This window comes from Anser anser, assembly GCF_964211835.1.
Source record: "Anser anser genome assembly, chromosome: 6".
NCBI lineage: Eukaryota > Metazoa > Chordata > Aves > Anseriformes > Anatidae > Anser > Anser anser.
The window spans coordinates 21372354-21387116 of record NC_139726.1 but is presented as its reverse complement, the minus strand read 5'-3'; positions in this window follow the sequence as shown (position 1 = coordinate 21387116).

Below are 14763 nucleotides of genomic sequence, written 5' to 3'. Positions count from 1 at the left end.
ACACCTGCTGAACTCTTCTTTCAGTTGTTTTCTCAGTCTGAAGGCCCTCAAGTTTCAGTCATCCCTGTTAATTCTGAAAATGCTGCTACATACGGTGAAATTAAATTTACATTGCAAATGTGGATTCATTGTATGAAATATACTTGCAGATTTCTCTAATGAATCTGCCAACGCCAAAAAGGGTGCACAACAGCTTCCTAGTCAGTGGCCACTATTATGCAGTGCTTAAATTACTCACAAATACAGTCCCTTTAGTAGAGAGCATCTCTAACATGACTTATTTTTAATATAGTAGCTTTCTTTCCCATGATTCCTACCTCAAAGCTGATATAACGCATCCTGTTCTGCCCACTGGGAAACAAATACAGGTTCTGTCACCAGCTTCACTCAAGGCATGAATTCATCATAATTGGGTCTGCAGCTATTGTACCCCTGTCCAGGTAGATCTCTTCACATTTTGATCAGTTCAGTATGGCATATTGTTGGTCTACATTTTCTGGACCTTATTGATATTTGTGTTTATTTTTTTTCTGAGATACAAAAATGTGGAATCTTCTGGCAAAATGAAAAGGAGAGAGAAAATCTTGAAGCTTGCATATGTCTGTGCATTGCTGCCATTGTTGGACTCACTTTTTAAAATCGGTTTTTCAGTTCTTCCCAGAAGTGCTTTAGTAGAAGATAAATGTTGGTGTTCAGCAGTCACAGGACAGAACCAGTCCAGAGCCTGTGTCTGCACCTTACAGAAAAGGCCTGTAATGGGAGCAGTGCGATGACTTCATACAAAGAATCCTGAAGAAGAAGCTAAGCTGTTCTGTGTTCTCATTTATTAGAGAGAGAGAGAACTGAGGAGTAACCTTTAAGGAATTCACATCGTACCTGAATAATTTGCATTTAGAAAGGATGTTCCTTTAGTGTTCAAATTGGTTTATTGAATCCATGTTAGACTCCTGTAAATGCTGCACAGCTTTTGCATCTCCAGTACTTTGCCTAAATGAAAAACTAACCTTTGGAGTCTGTCTTAGCTGTATTACGTTTATGTTTGGTCTAATAGAGGTGATGAAAGTCATTGAACTGAATGGCACAAATTTTCTTGGCCCTTTAGAAGGAGCCTTAACAATCTTGCTTGGATGTTCAGAGTGACAGGAATTAACATCATTCCTATACATAGGAACATACTTCTGCTTGAAACAGCCCTCACAAACTCATGTTTCAGTAATCTTCTATGGGGCAGACTTTGGTGCTAAAGGAGGAAAAACAGAATATATTTAACTTCTCCCAAGAGAAGTTAAAAAGAAGGCAAGTGCTTTGAGTGGTTAGCAAGCCTCCCTTCATTTTGATTCTACTGACTGACCTGCCGTAAAGAAGCTTGAAACAAAACTCATGTTACTGAACAAACATATTTTGTACATAAGTGTGATAAGGAGCTATGGGATTGGTGTGGATGTAGTCTGAGCTCATTTTTTTCCTCTAGCATACAGGTTATGTTGACAGTAAATTCTTCTTGCAGATAGTGGTCATGAGAAGTTTTGCCATGCAGATCAGACAGAAAACTGTATTGGAAGTGTAGGAGAAATTGTGGGGGACAGGGGGGAACGACACACCTCTATGTCATACACCTGCTTCAGCCCCTTTCAGTTTCAGACTTTCTGAGTAGATCTCATGGGATCTTATACAAAGACTTTATGGTCAAGATAGTATTTAACAAGCTGTTTAAGATCTGTGAAGTTTTAGGATTTGTTTGTGATTTTTTTACAAAAGCAAAATTTCATTGAAACAAAACATGAATCTAGTTTGTGAATTACGTGTGGAAAATGCTTTGTGGGAAAAATGCCCATAATTCCTAACAGGGTATTTTAATAGTCTACTTAATATACCCAGCATTAGAGACATAAGTAGCATTTCTGAGTTTATTCATAGCAGTCACTGCTTGTTTGTGTTAAGGCAGGGTGACAGTTGAGCTGTGATCCTGCAAAGTGGAAAAAAAAAAAAGCTAATTTCTTTGTGAACTCTGCACTCACAGTCATTATGAGAACTTTGTAGTATCAGTGCAGTTGCTCTTTTGAGCCAGGATCTGGGATCTCCTGAGTTATTCTGAACATATGGTAGCCTCAGTTACTGGTGTCTTGGACCACAGAAGGACTGTCTTTTACACTGCCCTGCAGATCTCTTTACCAAACAACCTGGATAGTTTGTAGCTGTCATATCAGCAAAAAGGGCATGGCTGCAATCCCGTGGTTCAGTACAGCTGCTTAACTGTTTTGGATGTGTGAGGCTCAGAAACTGTCCCATCCTGATGAATAATAATCTTATCTCAGTCCTTGTCAGCTTATGGCTGGGATAAGGCACGGGAAATATAACGTGTGTACCAGTAACTTTGGCATTAAAGGCTCAGAGCTGGCGTAGAGCAGTACTGTGTACTCCCAGAGACAAAGGATACTTGCCTGCTTGCCTTCTATTCCTTGCTGTGCCTTTTCAAAGAATAAATAAATCATCATCAGTATCCTGCTCTATTTTCCCTAGGCACTCCGAGAATGAGATGTGGAGTATTTAAGGGATCTCCTGAAGCTCAGAAATTAAACATGGATCATCTAGAACAATGGGTCTTCCCACAGTAATAGCAAAGCTTGACTGTGTGAGAACAGTGTGTTTTCTTTGGAAATGGTTCAGTTCTGTCTCAGAAGCTACAGAAAATGAGTATTTCTTTTATGTTGAGTGCTCCAACATAAGGACCCATATTTGTGTACACATGTGCAAAGCAAAATAAAATTTGCAAAAGAAAGCAAGCTGACTTGCTCCTTCCCAGCTCCATGCAGACAAAATCTTAGAACTGCATAAATAGCAGTTTGGTGCTTTATGCATGCCTAGGACATGGTCAGGAAACAAGATAGAAATACATAAAGAATAGAATAAAAATAGAAACTATTATGCAGAGATGTCTTGCTGCATTTTTGTTTCTCTTTAAATGTTATAAATAAATGAATATGTGCAATTGACCATAGATTATCATTTACTCCTAATGACCTGAAATCTTCGTTTGGAACAAGGCTTACAGGATATTTTATAACTTCTTTGGGATTTTTTTTTAAAGTAACTTGGCATATGAATATATGAGTGTAATATGGCACTATCATCAAAAGGAAGATCAAAATAGTGACTAGAATAAGTGTAAAGGAGATAGAACTGGCACAAATCTGTATGGAACAAAGAATTACATTTATTATCCAAAGTACATCTCCCATTGGGAGCTTGGGTAGGTATCATACAAATCATGATGGAAGATGTCATCTAACGAAGGACCATTATTACGGGAAGCAGGTAGTCTCCATTTTGAATAAAAATCTAGGCACAATTACATCGTTTGTTAGCATGCAAGCAGCCAAAGGAGCCCTGTCTGTTATTAGGCACTTAGTCTTACTACCTGATGTGGAATTGTCTAACAGGAAATTGGGTAGGAATTTCTGTGAAAAAAATGCATATCGTATACAAAGTCGTGTCTATGAGTCTTATGACTGGTTTTAGTGCTTTAAGGTTAAGTTCAGGTTGCAATGAAACAAATATTTTGGCTGTTCTTGGGGTTTGTGAGCGTTATGAAGTACGTGAATATCAAATAACACCATACACCTGATTTATCTGATAGCAAGTTATGTTTCCTTTGCTTCCCTAGGATCCTTAAACCTTGCCTGAATGTCATCACCTGAGACAGGCATTTCTTTTGCTGTTTTTTCTGTGACAGCGAATGTGAGTGCCGAATCTATCTTTGGAAGGCATAAATGAGATGCATCGTCTTTTAGTGGTCAGGTCTGATAGATATGCTCTTTTATGTATCTGCATAGAGTCTTATATAAGATTTTGCAAAAGTGAGAATAAGTTTTCCCTAGGGAGAGAGATGAGGAATAAAGGATTAGTACATCTCTCCATACAATAACTCCTAATGTGAAATTTTAGCCCTATTTATAACAATGAGAGCTTTGCTACTGACTTGAGTAAGATCACAGCTTTACCCCTAAGGTGCAGTTGTGCTTTCCTAGGAGAGCTAATGTACAAAATACAGCCTCTGCCAGCACATCATCAATGCAATAGCATGGAAAGAGGGTAACATTAAATGACATCCATAGCCAATAATAGCTGCTGCAAGCATCCCGTCGAGCAGTGTATTGATGTTACTCACCAGTCTTCTGGGTTTATGTAATATTTTCTTCATACCTGGATGAGGTGAACTTAGGATGAGTTGGGGTTCTTTGTGGAACTGTGGTTAGCGTTTTGTTATTATTGTTGATTTATTTATTTATTTTTAACTTTTTCTGAAACTCATCAAAGAATGTCTGATGTGGTGTCACTTCTTTGATTTTTATTAATAAATCACACCATATATAACTAAGTTTTTAAAGCCCTTCAAGGCACTGTTTAATTTTTCAGCTCTCCTTGTCTGGCTCTGTCTAGCTCTTTATTAGCTTCCTGTCCTCAGGCCTTGCCTTTTGTAAAGCAGATATCATCATGCATGCATTTCTGTGAAGTGTCTTGCATCTCACAAAAGAAGGAAAAGACTCTTAACTGGGATCCCAGCCTTCCCTGACCCACTGCTCAGTAGGTAGTGTGCTGTGGATGATAGCAGCATTGCAAAGGGTCTTCGGCTAGCAAAGGGCCTACAAGTCACGGGCTGAAGACTGTTGCTTAATATCTTCTAGGTAAGACTAACATACTCTTTTCGATAGGGCTGTGTTGATGTCAGACAAGAAAATAACTCCTTGATGTGTTTGCATGAGAATGAATCCTGCAGATAAAATTGTATTTCGTAATAATTTCCTGCAGCTCCCCAGATACTTGTTAGAGTAGTCCAAAATTTAATTCAGCATCTCCCTATGAAATTGGATCTCTACTTTTTACTTCTGATTGCTTCTCTCAGCTCGATTAATGACATGGAAGCACTTGTTCTTTCTCTGAATAGTGTCTGGGTGCCTCCTGCCACAGCAGTGAAGATCACCTTTTGCTGAGCTTATACATATATGCAGCAATAGCAGCCATAATGGGTGTTTCAGTGCACTGTGTAATATCTTCTCCCAAATTAAGGGGGCTTTGACACATCAGTCAGTTTCCTTTGCCTGTGTTTGATTGCACACTTAAAATCAGCTGACTCAGATCAAGTGGTGCCTTGTAGCTTTAAACTCAGCAGTGGCTGTTGTCTATGTTAAGGGAATTCTTCTGGCTCTGTAAATGAGAAAACAAGACTCAAACTAACAGTGGCCCTGGAATTTCTTTGTAGTGATCCTCCCTGAGAAACTTCGAGCTTTCTTGATTGTATAAATAGGAAAACTTTTGAAGGAGTATGTGCACATGGCAGAGAGAACTTAAGAAAGTTTATTGAATAATTTCCAAAAATAAAGTGGAAAAAGATGATGTGTATCGAAACAGAAAGAAGTAAAGCAGTAGTGTGAGGTGACACAGTGCTTTAAGATTCTGAAGGCAAGCTGGAGATTGTACTTGGGACTAGGCAAAGCTCTGCACTGAGATATTGGAGGTCAACATCCTGAGATATTGAGACCACTTCATTGCCCCATTTCATGCTAGTGTGTTTCAGGCTACTGTGCTGAGTATCTCTAATATTTGGCTTTTTATACTACATGCAGTAGATTCAATTTTCCTGTTCTTACAGGCATTATTTTCGGCAATGTGCCCCGAAATGCCTTATGGATTCAAGCTGTCCGTTAATCAGAGTTGCAGAGGATGCAGTTTTGATCTTTTTCTCTAATATATGAAGTATGATACATCCTGGCATACATCTTTCAGACCAGACTGAAAGCATTCAGTTATAGACATTTCAATCTAAAAAAAGGGATAGAAATATAAGATAGATGGGAAACAGAGGATATCTCAAAATAAGGTCATAATGGAGGACTTAAATTACACGTCTATTGAGACAGCAAAAGGACATGCTCAAAATATGCTGCAGTATCTGCATGCAGATATTGACTTTAACAAATATGCAACAAATATGGATTGTTTGTGAAAACAACAGCAATAGGTCAGGATGTAACATAACAGAAATCAACTCTGCAAACATAAATATTTATTATTAGTGGACAGTAACTGCTTCCTACTAAAACTGGCAAGAATGACGAATCCAACCCTCTCAATATTTACTGAAGAATTAGGAAGCTAATGAGAGAGAGTGCAGGAAAAAAAAACCAACCTTCTGCATTCTAGAAAAACAAGCAAAGCTAACATTGCCAGGCCATAATGAAGAATACTCCAGTGTACTGAAAGCTACTGGGCTGCAGATCCACCTACTTAAAATACACCAGCGCTTGCTACTGAACCAAGCAGTGGCAAATACGAAATGAAAAATCCTGCATTGATTGAAGAATGTGCAGAATTCTTTCCCTTCTGTATTTTTTTTGATTGTTAGTACTTCTATGAAACACTGCTGGATGGCCATTGAGCAGATTACAAGCAAGAGATGAATACATCTGGTTTGATCTTTGAGCCTCTTTCATTAGGGGCAGGTAAGAGTCAATGTCATCTCCGCATACTGTAGTGTATTTTAATATCTGCTGTTATTCTCTGGGTTGGTTTGCAATTTGAGTCTTTAACTTATGACCTCTTTTTTCATTTAGCCTTTGATTACACCCGAAAAGAGTAGATTCACTTGAACTACAGAATCCCTGATTGTTGTGGTACTAATAAGCATTATGCCTATTGAGAGCTGCAGTAGAAGAGAAAGGGAGGCTTGACACCATCTTTTGTCTGTATTGGAGCAAGGGGAGAGGGAAAGATGTCCAGGAATTGTCTAATCATCATATGCACATACACAAGCATTTTTATTTATCTAATCTCCTGGATGTTTTTTCAATGCCTGTCTTAATCCTTTGTTCTTGAAGTAAGCAGAGAAAAACTGTATGACAGGCATTTAATTTTTTTCTTTCTCAACAGCAGCTAGTATCCCTTGTGTTGAGAAGAAAATGGGACCACATGGAAAGCTAGATTTCAATTAACACATCAAAGGGCAGTTTGAGGGGTTTTGCCTAAAACTAACATTTAGCTGAGTTGCGGGACTGTAGGAATTTTGCATTTTCCTATATAGTCATGTGTTGCTTTTTTACCTCTCTTATTTCTCTACTTTTTCTTTCCTTCTCCAAAGGGGCCGAATGGAAAGCAGTATAATCTTGTTGAATATATTCTATGGTTCTTGCTGATGAATTAGACGAACAGCTGCTGGGAACAGTCTGGGAATACAATTTGGTGAAAAAAGAGATGAGATACAAACAAATTCCCTTATGATGCCATTCATTCTGTATGCAATATTATCCCAGAGGGGTGGAAAGATGGTAAGGCCTAAAATTCAATTTCAATTTGAGCTGGTTTTAAAAGAAGCAATTCTGCATAAGCTGCACCCACAAAAACATGTATTTATAGGCACAAACTTTTACTTTGTAGGTAGAAATGGCACAGTTGGTTGTATACATTTGTTTTTTGTATGCATAAGAACTTACTTTTACAGGGACAACCAGTGTACTTTATTCTCAATATTTCCCAAACAGTTACGTTAATTCTTACATTATATAGTTCATATCTTTTCTGTGTGCTCTAAACAAGGTGTGGAGGGGAAAAAAAGAAAAAAAAAAAAAGGCAAAAAAAGCCCACATTTTAGCATGCAGGATGATCAAAATTCCATTCCAGAAAATGAAAAGGAACTTAGTGGTATGTGTCAGTGTTCCTGTAATGTCCTCCCAATTGCATTTCTGCATTGTAAAAATCCGGCATGCGATTGTGTGTTAAGATTGAAAATTAAAGCTAATCTCCTCCTCAGTTGCCTTATGAATGTCATACACCAGCTTAGCAATGGGCATTTTGCTTTCTTGTCTTGCTGCTTTAGTAAATTCCTTCTCAGGTTCTCTTCAGTTAGCAGCATCTGGGAAACACACACAGAATTAAGCATGCCTGTCCGAAGAAATGGGAGAGCCAAAGAATAACATTGATCTTGGATAAATTACCGTTTATTGTACTTCTGATAATTCACATTATTTTAGAAAGGTTGAACAGATTTTTGATGGGGATCTTGGTAATGTGGAACATGTTATGGCCTGTGGCCACACATCACATAATTTGAACTAGATCTCTGTGTTTTACTAAGTTGTTTCCTTTTATCCCACTGTAGATCAGTATAACATAAACCCAGGTAGTAGGAATTGGATGCGTTTCTTTTCTTGATAGGTTAGGGCACCTGGAAAACCATACATTATGCTCTGTATCTTTTGTAAACTACAAGCTTGGTCTGCAAACGTAACCATTCTAGAGTTCTAGGAAAGTAAATAATTTTTAAATATTTTAAAATTCATTTTGGAACAGAATTGTTTTTGTGCTTGGATAATTGGGAGAGGCCTTCTTAGTAGTTATGAAAAATGGAGAAAGAAAAGTGTGTATATATATATACACTTTATATACACACTTTATATATATATATATATAAAGTAAATCTTAGAAATCATCTAAAAGCTTAATAGTAGTCATGGAGGCTGCAACATGAATGATGGCTTTGTTTCTTTAAAACGGGATTGCATTAGCTGTCAGGATGAAAGTGTCATCAGCTCAACTGTAACTATAGCTTGACACTTTGTGCCTCTGTGCATGTGCATAGCTTGATATTATCTAAGTACCGGTAACAGTGATACCTAAGGCTACTGTGGATAAACATTGAAGGTTTCTGATGACAGCATCTTAAGCACAGGAGAAAAGCTCTTGTGTGGTTTGTGATACCATCATAACCCTGAGATGCTGACAGAGCTTCATTCACAGTTTTCCTGTGAGTTGCTTTTCATTATTTCTTGTATCACTTTTGTTTCTTGTTGAAAATCGTAGGTATTTTTTTCTGTTTAAGTAAGCGCAGATTAAAGTTAAAAATCAAAATCAAAATACCTTTTACTGCTCTGCTTATTTTAAAAGAATTCAAAATCTCAATTTGACATATTGAATGTTATAAAATGAATATTTTGGACAATAGAAATATATTTTAAGAAACAATGCAATTAATCAAGAGTAATGTTTTATTTAGTTAAATTTATCACGGCATTATGATTTTTTGCTATGTGGTTAATCATATCACTCAATATGACAACCAACAACATCATCGTTATTAATAGAATATAGTGAGTACTGAATGAAGCCTTTGCAAAGATATATACGTGCAAGCTGGCTACAAATTGTAAATAGCATTTGTCATTATAAAAATGTGGGTTGCATTTATCTGTTTATTCTTGGTTTTTGGCATGTTTATGTTTTCAAGTTGCTAGAATGAGTGTTCTTTATTTTTTCATTTTCCTAATTGTTTCTTATTTTACATGGAAGTCTGCTTTATTTCACTAAGGTCTGGACTGCACACAGTAGTTGTGCTGCCTAACCTACAGCAGCCAAGTGAAAGGAAACAGGTTATCTCGTACTGAAATCATTACAGGGTTGGGGGGAAGAGAGGAGCAGAAAAAGCCCTTAAAAGGTCATCCAGTCCATCCCTGTTCTGAGGCAGGAAATGGGTAACTAGGTCATTCCTGACAGATGTTTCTGTAGGCTGCTGTTAAAAACCACAAATGAAGGGGATTCCACAATCTCCATAAACCTATTCCATCTAATCTAGACTTTTAGTTGAAAGGTTTTTTTTGTTGGCTTTCCCCCCACCCCATCTGGTCTACTCTTCTTTGCGGCAAATTAAGCAATTATTTGTTATATTTCAGGTGAGAACAAAGAACTGTTGATCACTGCTTTCTGTATGATGCTTTTTAAAAGATGCATTTTCCCCCAGTCGTTTTTTTCTGAACTGACCAAGCCTCATTCCTTCAACCTTTCCTTGTACGTCCTCTTTTCAAAAGAACTTATCATTCTTGTTGATTTCATTTCAACTCCATCCAAATTGTTTAAATTGTTCTCGGAGTGCATTGCCCAAAATTGCACAGAATGCTCCAGCTGAGGCCTCAGCAGTACTGAAGACTACAAAATAATTAGGTCCTGCATCTCACATACTGTGCGCTTCCTAATACGTCCCGGAATGAGAAATGTCTTTCCGCAGCATCATCGTGTTGATGACTTGTATTTACTTGGAAATCTACTCTAACCTTCATATCATTTTCTGCAATCCTGTTGCCCCATTAAAGTGTCATTATATTATATTGATATATTCTGTTTTATTTTTGTCATCAGTAGTACTTAGTATCTCTCTAGAATTTGAGTTTGTTGAAGTTAGACTGTTGCTCAAGGTATCTAGATATTTTGAATTCTATTTCCAATGTGTTGGCAACCCCCTTCTAGATTTTTTGCAAATTTTACAGTTTACCTTCTGTTCTATTATCCAAGCTGTTAAATTAAAATTTGAATAAAATAGAATGGATGAGAAGTCCCTGAAGGATGTTACTACTGTGCCATCCTGATTTGTCAGGAAAGAGTTGATAAATACTGCTAGGGAGAAATATTTAACTATTTGTTTGTCAACTGTTACTTCATTTCATCTAGTGCATTTTTTTGTATTGCAAGCAAAATTAAAGAAGACCAAACTAAAAGCTTTGCTAAATAATGGATACCACATTTGGTGCTTCCTTCTTATTCAACAGGGCCCCGTCTAAGAAGCAAATTAGAGTGGTTTGACATAATAAATGATTTTTAGATTACATTTTAATGTCTCATTGCTTGTTTTCTATTATATTGTTATCTTCATGCCTATACACTAACTGCCTAATAGCCTATGGTAGTATCCTTCACTGATGGATGAAGTATTTATGAAAGTTAGGTGAATTGAACTCTTAATTCCTGAGACAGGCAGTATTTTTATTATCCTTTCTAGTTTTGCAGGACCTCCCTTGTACTTCACGAATTCTCAAAATTTAAAAAAAAAATCATCATGCAGATATTATTTTGGCTTTTTAAGTGTTCCAGCATATATTTTAGCGTGTTTTCCTGTGGAAACAAAGTTTATATGATCACACTGTGTGACCAGTCATGCCACACCGTGTGTCTCCACATTTTTGTGTGATGACGTCTTGTTTTTTAGTTATCAAAGAGTTCCTGATGAAGTTTTGCTGCTCTCTTTCAATGCTTTCTTTGCGTCAAGGTAGTCTGCTGTTGTGCCTTTAATATGCCTTTCTCAATAACTGTCAGCTCTCCTATGCTCTTATTTCCTTCTGACTTTCTTCAAAAAGATCCACCCACCCTTTCATTCCCTAAGCCAACTAGAATCTGCTTTTGGAAGCCCATTCTCTTTCTGCTATTCCATGCTTTCTTTGGCATAATTAGTTTTATTGTTCTGCAATCAGTTTTATACAGTCATCTACTTTTGCCTTATTCAATCATGAAGCATTAACTGATAATACACAAAACAGCTTTTTCCCTCTCATCTCCTCAACTATCTGAAATCACAAGTTGTTCTCAGTACCTTTCAGGAATCTGCTAGCCAGCTTGTCTCCTATCCTGTTATTTTCCAGGACCTTGTGTGTGTGCACTGAGGGGTGGTGGGGAAGAAGGAAAGGCTGTCCCAGCTTCACCATGGGACCAGTATCTTTTTTTTTTTTTTTAAGGTATGTGACTTGTCTGGACAGGACCAGGGAGAGGATGCTCAACTAGGTGGGTGTCAGATCTGATCAAGCAAAGCAGCCCCCCTGTTCCCAGCACAAGGGGCATCATGGAGTGAAGCAGCAGACCAGCAGAGCTAGAGCTGGAAGGGAGCAAAGGCAGGGAACCTGTAAATTATAATACTGTTACTTGAATATTTAACATTTCAGCCTGTGTCAGGCTTATTGTTCATGTTATCTGGCCAAAATTTGAAGGCCTTATTCAATAATACAAAACAACAACAACAACAAAAAACCAGCTTGAAATTGGTATGGTTTTTGTCCGAATAAAGCATCAAGACGTGCCTCATTGCTGTTAGAAACTGTATACAGACATGGCTCTCTACAAACATTGTCTGTCTCTAATGGCTTAAAATCAAAGGCAACAAAATAAGCTCCAGGCAAGGCAGATACTTCAGGGAAGAAGATATAAGGTGTAAAGAGTTAGACGCAAGTATGAAAGATGTATGGAAAAGCATGAGCTTAAAAAAAGGATGTAGAGGAAGCCTGACACATAAGAGGGGACTGTTTACCAGAAAACAGAATTATAAAAGGAATAGTCTGAGTGTAGGAAAAAATTGCAGGGAGTAGCAGACAAGTAGATTGCAAGGGACACAGGAAGAAAAGCAATAGAAGAAAATGAAAACAGACAGGTGGGAGAAAAGGAAGTGAATGTAACATCCATCAGGATTGAGTTTTTCATTTCTTCACCGGGGAACATTTAAAACCAAATTATTTTTTATTAAAATGACATACACGAGAAAGGATTGTAAAATTGTCTTTCATTCTGACTGGAAGGTAGCTAATAACGTTAGTAGTTCAAGGAGAATGGAGTAGAGAGGAATGCTTCTATGGAAAGATCGGTTTAATTTTTGTTTCTGATTTGCAGGAAAGCTGTTTGCAGGCAGGCTTCTTAGAGATTTAGAGTACAAATAATCATAGCAGAGGTGGATCACTGGGTCTGACTACTGGTGATGATATCAAAGGTATATGATAAACGCAGTTTCTGACAATTACACGGATGATAAAAATAGATCTGTGCTTACATGGTGTTTCTGTTCTCGAATGTAGGCTTAATGTGATAGCATTTTTTTCATTTTGGCTTCTCTTCATCTTGATATGCTGGTATATTTAGGGAGGATATTTTTGCTAGTATATTATTTATGTATGTTTTTGTTACCTTGCAACTCAGAGTTGCTAGCAAGTGCTATATTAAAAAAATTATAAAGCATGTAGTGCAGTATGTGGCTCAGGGAGACAGCTCTAATTCAGTGAGCCTCAAAATTAATTTAATCAAGATCTGAATAACTTTTTCCTATGAAAATATCATTGCTTTAAATCAGTTTTAGAAAAGTTTGATTAAACTGGAAAATTAACGTTAGTACAATTACAATGTTTCTTTTTTGCTCATAAATAGAAATGCTACATGAGAATCAGGTGCAAGAGATGCTAAAATCTGCAAGCGTGTTCCATCACAGTAATGCACGTGCTGTCACAGTCACTTGGCATTTTACCTTGTACACAGGCCAAAGCTGCATTTTGAGTCTTGTGAGCAACAGGACACAGATTGGAAGACTCCAGTCATCATTGCAACCCTGGCTGGTTGGGAGCACGTCGGTGTGGTACGGGGAGGGCCCGTACATGCACTCAGCTCTGTTAGGTGGAGGAAGCGCAGTGTTTGAGCTACAGACTTCCACCATTCACTAAGACAGAGAATGGTATTTTATTTTTTCTAGAGTGCTACATTCCATCTAACCTAGAAATGTCATAAATACATCATTTTAATGATGAAGTAATTTAGGCATTTTATATTTGAGCTGCTGTACCAGTATGTCTGTTTTAGTTATGAGAATATTTTTTCTACCATGATAATCAGATGAGATTGGTTGCTGATGTTGGCATAGTTATAGAGTGTGTGTATGTCCTTCTGTATATGGGATAAGTGAATGCATGTGCATATGTGTATACAAATATTTGTGTGTAAAATTAGCATATGCTGGCAATTATAGTGCTACATCAGCATAGCACTCTGTAACAGCTAATGTTTCTCCTTTAAGAAAATAACTCTACAGTTATGAGACACCTTTACAATGGCAGAGAGGGCTATACTCTGAAAAACTGCATAATGGTCACAGAAAAGTAGAGAGAATCAAATGAGGCAACCTGCTAAAAATTCTCATGTGTCTATGATCTAGAAGTGCCAGGATGACAGTGAACTAACAAAGAATTTGAAGTCTTCTAAACAGAGTCCAGTTTCACTGGCATCGTGAATAATTGGTGGCCTAAATCAAAGGTCTTGAATAGCAGTTGCAGAAGAGAATTGCTTGTTTGAAAAAGACAGAAGCAAGGCTGGGTTACTCTACGTTCTGTCCAGGAAGGTTAACTTGTTCAAAGTCCAAAAAGATAGAAGAAGGCTGCATATTGAATATTTCTGGTTAAATATATGGAAGGGTAAGAAGACCTAATACTATTGTTGAGCATATTACAGAACTCTTAATCAAAAGAAGCAGGTGAAGGAAGTAAATACCAAAAGCACCCAAAGTAAAGACCCTAATGATCTGATTCCTGACACTTCCCTGATCTCTAGCTGAGAGAGACTGCTGTAAGTTTGGAAGCATATAGTTCAGTGCTACTCGGGGAATGTACTCATAATTCTGGCAACTCTTGACTTTCATTCCTAGAAGTAGTACAAGCCAGCTAAATCAAACTCTTCTTCTACCCCTACTTCTTCTGATTGTCCCATGAATTTAAAACCTTCTTTCTAATTATTGACATAATTTTAAAAAATGGTCTTATTTACAACCTATATGTAAACATATGTTTGTGTAATTGGTTACATGATTTGATCAGTCACCACTCCCAGATATTCCAGTATCTGCTACTTCATGAAATTTCAGCCAAATGATAGAAAATTGATAGCACATCGGTGGGAAAGAGAGATATAGGACACCCCATTACTAAGAACATGTATTATTTGATGTTAAGAGTACATATTTCTCATGAGGACACCAAAACGTATTTGGTACCTGTGAGCATTGAAGGTGAAGGTCAAGAAATAAGGAAGGAACTAAAATCTCTTTCTGTAATTAGTCCCATGACTGTAGCATATTCTTCCCAAAGAACATCTGGGATAAACTGTGAATTTTATATGTAATTTTGAAATTACATCTCTTTGTTCTGT